The following is a 9,301-nucleotide window of genomic DNA, read 5'->3' as shown; positions in this document are numbered from 1 at the left end:
TAATATTTTTTAATCAAAACACTAATCCTATGTTTTCTTTTGGTAATGTCTGCTATTTTTAAATTAAAACCCAAATCCTATGTTTTTTTTGTAATGTCTGCTATTTTAGGAAAAAATAAGATTAGATTATTGATAAAAAAAAAATTGGAGACATTCAATCGAAACTCCTCATATTTTTTTAATCAAAACCTTAATCCTATGTTTTCTTATTGCAATGTCATATTTTTCAATCAAAACCCTAAGGCAATGCTATCTTTTCAGAATGGATCCTATTTTTCAATCAACACCCTACTCCTATGTTTTCTTTTGGCAATGTCTATTAATTTTGAATCAAAACCCTAATATGTTCTTTTATTTTCTTAGTGTCTCTTATTTAGGTTCTCTTATCTTTCAAACAAAACTGTAATCCTATATTTTCTTCTTCGAATTTCTCCTATTTTTGAATAAAAAACATAATTCTTTCTTTTCTTTTCGAAATGCATGCTATTTTTTAATGAAAACACTAATCCTATGTTTTCTTTTGGGAATGTCTGCTATTTTTGCATCAAAATCCTAATTCTATATTTTTGTTTGGAAATTCCCCCTATTTTTGAATCAAAAATCTAATCATTTTCTTTCATTTTGGAGTGTCAACAATTTTAAAACCAAACCCTAGTTGAATGTTTTCTTTTCGGAATGTGTTCTGCTTTTCAGTTTTGAATGAAAATCCTAATCCTTTGTTTTCTTTAGGGAATATCTCATTATTTTAATCAAAACCCGAATGTTATCTTTTGTTTTGGGAAAGTCTACAAATTTTTAATCAAAACCTTAATCTAATGTTTTCTATTCAAAATGTCTCATGTTTTTCAATCAAAACCATAACCCTAGAATTTCTTTTCTGAATGTCTTTAATTTTTCAATCAAAACCCTAATCCAATGTTTTTTTCTGAATGTCTAAATTTTTTAAATCAAAACCCTAATCCAATGTTGTCTTATAGTAATGCCTCCTATTTTTCAATCAATACCCTAAATGTATATTTTCTTGTCAGAATGGCTACTATATTTGAATCAAAACCCTAATACTATGTTTTCTTGTTGAAATGGATATTTTTTTAAAATCAAAACCCTAATCTTATCCTTTCTTTTGCAAATGTCAGCAATTTTTGGGTTTTTTATCAAAACCCTTATCTTATGTTTTCTTAAAGTAATGTCTTATGTTTTTCAATCAAAACCCTAATCATATGTTTTCTTTTCAGAATGCCTAATATTTTTCAGCCAAAACACTAATCCAATGTTTTCTTTACAGATTGTTCCCTATCTTTCAATCAAAACTCAACTATACCTATCTTTATTTTTTTTCAAAATTTAACACAAGAAACAACTATACCTAGTCCCTTTAACATCGAACATGAATTTCCAAAAGAGTTTAAAGAGTGAGTAGTGCAACGAATGTAAACCGGGCAAAAATTCCTAAAAATTCAAATAAAACTAGAGCATGAAAACATTCAATGTTGAAAATTCTTCTAAACTCAATAATGCAATCAATGCAACTAAGATGAACCATGATTGGCTATGTTAGCATGTATATCAATCAAGAACAATAGAAAATATGTGTGCACTTCGAAACTCCCCCACCCCCACCCTCCCCATATCAATCAAGAATATATGTGGGAGAAGCAATCAAAACAATACTCCCCTGACTCCTAGTGATGCGTTTGATGAAGCTAAATCCTAGGGAGTAGTGTTCGAACGGGTTCTGAAGCTCACACGGCCAAGTGCCGAAGCACTTTGGCCATGCCTATGACAAAGTCTCAATTCCCAAGATGACAAGACCATCTGCACGTACATACGAGGGGGTTCAGTGAAGACCAATAAAAATAAAATAACTCGAGTATATAAAAGATAGAACAATGAATATAACTCGAGATGCAAAATGAAAATAAACTCAGAAGGAGAGTCCTTTCTGAGTGAACAAGTCTAAAATAAAGTGCATAAAAGAAAGGAAATGGAAATAAAATCAAATGTCGGTGTTGTCCTCTGGGTCCTTTGCTGCTGCTGGTGATGAGGAAGTACATGGTGGGTCCACCTGTGCTGGTATAGGTGATGAGGAAAATGTTGGAGGAGCTGAGGGGGCATGAGGAGACCTCGGTCGCAAGACAAATGATGAGGCGATGTCTCGCTCTAAGATCTGCTGTAGTGTATCGAAACGTGCCATGAACTCTGTGTACTGAGCAACCTGCGCAGCCCTAATCTTAATAATATCGGTACGAGCCTCAGCCAACTCTGTCTGTATCATCCCCACAGCACTCACGAACCTCTAAAAGTGATCATGGGCTCTAGATGGTGAAAATATATGTACGGGGGGTACGTCCTCTGCCACTAGAGGTGCCTTAGTCTCCATCGGTGCTGGCTGATTCTCGGGGGCAGGCTGAGAAGCCTCAGCATCATCTCTCTCATCCTCAGCTGTCTCTAGAGTTGGTAGCACCAAAGCATAAACCCCTATCTGAACCCTATGGATCATGCCCATCAATCTCATCGTCTCTAGGCTCAGGGGAGCTGGTATACTCGTCTTCTCGACCCCGCAAACTATATCCAATAGACCCATACCCAGCACTAATCTCGTAATGTAGGGGCCCAAGAAGATCGCTCCCAATCTAGCGTACTGCTCCTGGTGTCTAATATACTCAGCGATGATGTGTCCTAGGTGAATCGGCACACGTTGCACCATCGAGTATAGGTATAGAAGCTCCTGCCGGCTCAGCACACCTGTGCTATCACCACGGCCATTCACCGACCTACTCATGAGGGCATGTAAATAATGGTATGCAGGTCGGGAAAGGCACGTGGCCTTGGACACTCCCGGGTCATACTGGCCATGACCACATAGTGCTCGATAAGCTCTCTACGGGGTCAAAGCTCCAGGATAATCTGTAGGTAACTGAGAATACTCTTCAGTTTCTATGAATGCCTCCTCATATAAGCCAAGCAAAACTGAAAACTTAGTGATGCTCAAACTATGGTGGTGTTGAAGTGCTCTGAACTTAACGGCATCGAGGTTGTCGAAACTCGCGTAAGATCTCTCGAACTCGAACGATGCCAGAACCTACAATGCAAGCTCTCGGATGGCTGGCTCTTTAATTGTCAATAACTACCTCCAACCACCTACTCATACGAGATCCTCGACCTCATCTGCAAACTCATCTCCCTGCTGTAGATCTTTCAATATACTCGTATCAAGGAATTGAGTCTGACCAAACCATAGTCTTGACAAACGCTCAAAACGAGCCTGGTGCTCTAGAATAGTGAAACTCACACTCTCAGGCTCAGACGGTGACTCACGCGGCCACTTATCAGCTTGCTTCTTCGACCGAGGGGCCATAATCTGTAAAATTTGAAAATAGATCGATCAAACAAGTTGATTAACTAATGCTGTAGAAATCCACACGGTCGTGCGGAATTTCTGCATGCCTGTGTGGATCCACGGGCCGTGAAAGCCGCTCGGCCGAGCTAAAAAAAATACAAAAATACAACGTACAATTACGTCTAACTCCATTCTAAACATAAATAATCATTGTAATTGAATATGCGAAGCATTATTAACTAGGTTCATCGATGAAAATCATGAATTGATGAAGAGAATCAAGAATAGGGCTTACCGACGAGTTGAGATGAGAGAAGATAGATTCGGCCGGAAAACCTCGTGAAAATCCTACCAAATTGGCGCTAAGAGGTCAGAGAATAATGTGCGAGTTCTCTCAGAAGAATGGAGGATGTGAAGAAGAAGAGAAACGGCTATTCTTTAAAAAGACATCGCGCCTCTTGGTGTTCTGTACATCTGCACGGGCGTGTGGAAATTACCCACGCCTGTGTGCCCGACCCAAAGGGGCAGCCGCACGCCCCTGTGGCTTCTCTAGACATCCGAGAAAATTCCTAAGTGTTTCGCACGCCCCTGCAGAAATGCCACACGGGCGTGGACATTCACAAGTCCAATTCACAGGGGCAAATGCACGCCCCTGTGCCTTCTCGGGATGGATAGAGCTCCTCTACAGAGATTTGCACGGGCGTGCGGAAATTATCCACGCCCGTGCGAAGTTCACTAGGTCGCCCATAGGGGCGAGTTCACGCCCCTGTGTGCTCTCGGGATAATCTGTCAAACTCTCCAGGAAATCACACTCCTGTGCGGAAATTACCCACGGATGTGCGATATTCGCATGGTCGTTCACAGGGGCCGCCGCACGCCCCTACGCCTTCTCTAGATGAGCTCACAGTGCAAATGCACGGGCGTGCAGAAATACCACACGCTCGTGCTCTTTCCCTGGATGCCTTAGAAAACCCTACAGGCTCTGCAGAAAATTTCTGAACATGTTTGCACACTCAGAGCCTGCCCTAATATGCAAGTTTTACCAGAGAAAAACATGAAATAAAACTCAAATGACCCATCTTCGCCAAATCCACATGAAAACGGATGATGAATACTCAAAACCCCAAATAAAATCACAACACAAGCATCTAAAAATCAAGACACCAACACTCAACAATTTATTCATGCAAACACTACATTATTCGACTAAGAAAAATAGGAAACACTTGGGTTGCCTCCCAAGAAGAGCTTGTTTAATGTCACTAAGCTTGACATACCTTGTCTTACCTGACGGGAGCTCATAGATAAATGTTGCCCTCTTACCCATGACTTGGAAGCATGATGAGCACAATCTCTTGAAGGTAGAGGGTGTATTATCAGGCTTGGGACCATCTAGCAATGGTTCATCCAACTTCTTCAGTTCACGTACGTCTCCAACAGCCTTGGAGCATTTCCGGTGGCGTCTCCTAGCCCTCTTCATTTTCCGGAGCACCTTCTTCAAGATCCCCGGTGTTTATGGTACTTCTTCCATCGAACCAGTCATCATTACTTCTTCATCATCCTCTTCTTGGTCGAACAAACCCTCGTACGGGTCTGGAGTGAACATTTCCTGCATATATTCATCAACAATCTCATCAATAGTGTCTAGAAAGTATAAAGTATCATCAAAATCAAGAGAATGCCACATGGCTTCAGCAAGGCGGTATGTGAGCTTGTCATCTCCAACTCTCAAAGTTAGCTCTCCGCCGTCCATGTCAATCAATGCCTTAGAAGTCTGCAAGAATGGCCTCCCAAGTATCAAGGGTACATCCGCATCCTCATCGACGTCTAACACCACAAAGTCTACATGAAATATATACTTGTCCACCTTGACAAGTACATCTTTGATGATACCCCTCGGATGTCTCACTGTTTGGTCTGCCAAATGCAAAGTCATCCGAGTGGGTCTAGGTAAATCCAAGCCTAACTTTCGAAAAAAGATGTATGGCATGACGTTGATGCTTGCCCCTGAGTCCGCCAATGCCATTTCTTCACCCATATTGCCAATGCTACACAGAATGATGAAGTTTCCCATGTCTTTCTTCTTGTTCGGCATGTTCCTTTGCAACACCGCCGAGCATGAAGCATCTAGAACCACCGAAGCACTCTCCTCCAACTCTCTCTTATTGGTCAACAAGTCTTTCAAGAACTTCGCATACTTAGTCATTTGGGCCAATGCCTCAACAAAAGGAATATTAATGTGGAATTGCTTGAACAAACTCAGGAACTTCTTCTACTGTTCATACCCTTGGTCATTTTTCAATCTAGAGGGATAAGGGATTCTTGCCTTGAAAGGTGGGGGTGCCACCTCCTTCTCTTTGCTTGTTCCATCTTCTACCTCTATAACCTCGGGTGCGTGTTCTTTTTGCATCTCACTAAGAAGCCTACCTTCAACCTCACGACCACTTCTCAAAGTGATCACCTTTACTTGATCTCTAGGTTGGTCTCTGTATTGCTCGGCAAGCTTCCATGCGGCCTTTCAAAAAGTGACTTCGCAATTTGCCGCACCTGATTTTCAAGGTTATGTAAAGAGGTGCTGTGGTTGCGAAGTGTGGCCTCAACTAATTCAATCCTTGTATTTGCAGATTGCACGAATCTAGTCAAGGCCTTCTCCAAATTATTCATTCGGGTTTCCAAACCTAAAACTCTATTTTCCATATGCGGGGCTTGTTGTTGTGGTTGGAAACCCGGTGGCCCCATGGCCTTTGGTGAACCCTGATTTCTCCATGAGAAATTAGGATAATTCTTCCAACCCAGATTGTTGGTATTGCTATTGGGTTTCCTTGAGGTCTCATGCTATTACCTACAAAATCAACGTTTTCGAACGAAGATACATCACCAATAGAGATCGGGCAATCGGAGGGAGCATGTCCTCCACCACACCTGTTGTAATTCATCACGACCACTACTCTCTTTGAAGTTAGAAGATCTAACTTCTTACTCAAATTTTTCACTTGAGCCGCCAATGAAGTTACTGCATCTATCTCATGGAGACCGGCCATCTTTTTCTTCTCCCTAGCATTCCATTGGTAGCTATTTAACCCCATTTCTTCAATTAACAGACGGGCCTCATCGTGGGTCTTGCTACCTAAGGTACCTCCTGCTGCCTCATCCAAGAGTTGCCTTGTACTCGGGTTTAAACCGTTGTAAAAGGTCTGAACAATGTTCCACTCTGGAAATCCGTGTTGCGGGCACTTTCTCCGGAGCTCCTTGAACCTTTCCCATGTCTCAAATAGAGACTCCAATTCGAACTGAACAAAGGATGAGATCTCATTCCTAAGCTTTGCGGATTTTCTAGGACGGAAATAACGGGTAAGAAAAGCTTCTACCATCTCCTCCAATGTGGTAATTGATGCTCTAGGTAATGAGTGTAGCCGTTGCTTCGCTCTCCCCTTTAGGGAAAATGGGAAGGCTCGCAACTTGATGGCATCATCCGTCACCCCGTTTATCTTCACCATATCACACACCTCAAGGAAACCCTTTATATGACTGTTTGGATCCTCATTGGGCAAACCATTGAACTATGCGGATTGCTATAACATGCGGACACACAATACTCGATTGTGTCCCCAACACCGAATGTCTGTCATAATTGAATAATGTTCGCTGTTGCTCATTCTGTTCTGCCATGTTTTCAGATTCTTCCACTTCCAAATCAGCTAGATTAGACAGTTCTTCTAAGAGTACGTTTAAGCTCGGGATCTCCTTCAATAAATATTGAGGGGTTCCCTCGGGTCATAACCTGGAGCTGCACCCAAAAAGAAAGAAAAAAAAATCAGAATGATGATAGAATAAGAAGATATGAAATAGAATGTATGGTAAAATAGCTAAGAAAACAAAGTGCAAAGTATCTCTAAACTCCTACTCCCCGGCAACAGCGCCAAAAACTTGACAAGGTCCCCTTGCGTATATCACGCAAGTGCACGGGTTTGTCGATGTCATAATCTCGAATGAGTGGGTATCGTATTCACAGGGAGTAGGGAATAAAAACACTTATTCGCTTCTTAGCTATGTGAAAGATGAATAGTGATATATGTGACAATGATTCAATTCTCAAAAGTAAAAACAAGTAAGAGAGCACAAGTAAAGGAGAAGGTAAGGTAATCAATAAAGATGGGGTACCCGGATATTGCTCCTCCTAGGACAATCGTTTCAAGTGCAAGAACCATCTATTATGCTTCCTAATTAATTCAATAGTGAGTTGTGGAAATCCTTAATTACAATGTCCCAAATCTAAGTTCAACCATGCCTAACTCTATACATGTCCCGGAGGAGAGATTAAATAACCTCTCAACCTCGCACTCGCATAGAATTGCAATGAGCTCTAGGGATTCCAAGTGATAAATCTCTTCCTAATTATAGACCTAAACCTTTGGTCCAGGTGGAAGGTCTCTAATCACAATTAAGCCCTAGATACTAAGATCACTTCTACGCTTCACTCCATTGCACCCGCAACTAAGTCCCAGCGGAAGGTCATCACTTAGACCATTCACTCAATTATAACCGTAAAGAACTCGAGGAACGGAGGTAGAATCTAACACATCGGAGAGGAAAGGGGATGCTGCTGTACCTCTCGACTCACCCTCTCAACCCTCTCCAACCTAGCTTTGTTTAACACTCGTGGTGTGTCACTCACTCACAAGGTTACCAACAAGAACTCTCAACCCTAGTGTCACTCTAGGGGAGTATTCAAACAATCAAGCATTCAAGGTTGAAACTCACAAAAAACATCAATTAATTGAAAGCATAATAAAGAGATTCAATGAAGCGAATACATCCTAGGGTTCACAAATACCAAAGTACCCACTAGGGGTTTAGCTCTCCATGGACCTAATTACAATCAAATAAATAGAATGTAAAAACAATAAATCCATAGAAAACCCCCTCGATAGTCATGTCGATGGTCTTGTGGAGAGTCCTCTACTCATCGCAAAGGGTCCTTCGTTCCGCCTAGGATACACCTCACCGGATCGGTGCCGACGAAAGCTCTCCCAATAACCTTCTTGCAAATGACGCGCAATGTCAGAGCCATAGAACCTCCCCAGAACCCTAGCCAATACTACTCAAAACCCTAGCCGAAGCCCTCTCTCTAGTTGGGGAAAAGTTCGAATAAAGAATGCTGAAATCGAGGCTAAATCGTCTTTAAATAGGGCTGGAATCGGGGATCCACACGCCCCTGTGGATGCCCCTATGGATTTTTTCTCGCCATCTTCTCGCAGCTTTTCTCACCGGGCTATGAGCATAGCGTTTCTACAAAGATTTTGCTACAACGTTGCTATAGTGTCCTCGCTACACGCTCACGTCTCGGATCGCTTTGCATCTTCAATGACGGATAATTTGATGGAGATCTAGTTCTATGTGCATAAGTCGGAATGCTTGAGTGTGACTACTCTTGTGCCCCTCCAAATGGTTGTGCTAAGTCAAATACGAGAAGGTTGGCACACACTCTAGCATCTCACACCCGACCCTATGTCTACGCTGTTTGAACCTTAGCAAAATTTCCTCCAAAAAAATCGGTGCATTATGATCCACATTGGCTTTTCCTTCATAATCGGCCTCACAACCCCTACATGCATAAAAAGTAATATAAAAACACACATATTAGTGTAAAACCCGAGAAAGGTAATGCTTAACATAAGGAAAGAATGCTTTGCATTCATATCACACAAGCGCTTATCAATGTGTTTGTGTTCTTTTGTGCATGTAGTGTTGTGGAGACAAAGTTGAATAAAAGAAAGCAAAAGTAGATTATGGATCCAATTGTTGATGAAGTTCTTTGGTTGAACAAAGATGAAGACACAAGTTGTGCTCAAAGACATGTGGGTGTGTGCCAACCTCAATTATGCTCAAGTGAAAACACAAAATAGAGAGGAACATAGGCAGTCACAATCATTTGTTCTGACTTGTGCAAATATTAGCAAG

General features: G+C 41.6%; 1 non-coding gene across 1 annotated transcript; it reads left to right on the top strand.

Annotated features, from left to right (window-relative positions):
• Positions 1–6,556: 6,556 nt before the first annotated feature.
• LOC120252084 lies at positions 6,557–6,663 on the top strand. Its single transcript, XR_005533634.1, has one exon. It is a non-coding gene; the product is annotated as a small nucleolar RNA R71 (small nucleolar RNA).
• The last annotated feature ends 2,638 nt before the right edge of the window (positions 6,664–9,301 follow it).

This window comes from Dioscorea cayenensis, chromosome 20 (genome assembly GCF_009730915.1).
Source record: "Dioscorea cayenensis subsp. rotundata cultivar TDr96_F1 chromosome 20, TDr96_F1_v2_PseudoChromosome.rev07_lg8_w22 25.fasta, whole genome shotgun sequence".
In the NCBI taxonomy this organism is placed as follows: domain Eukaryota; kingdom Viridiplantae; phylum Streptophyta; class Magnoliopsida; order Dioscoreales; family Dioscoreaceae; genus Dioscorea; species Dioscorea cayenensis.
This window is presented reverse-complemented; position numbering and strand designations above follow the sequence as displayed.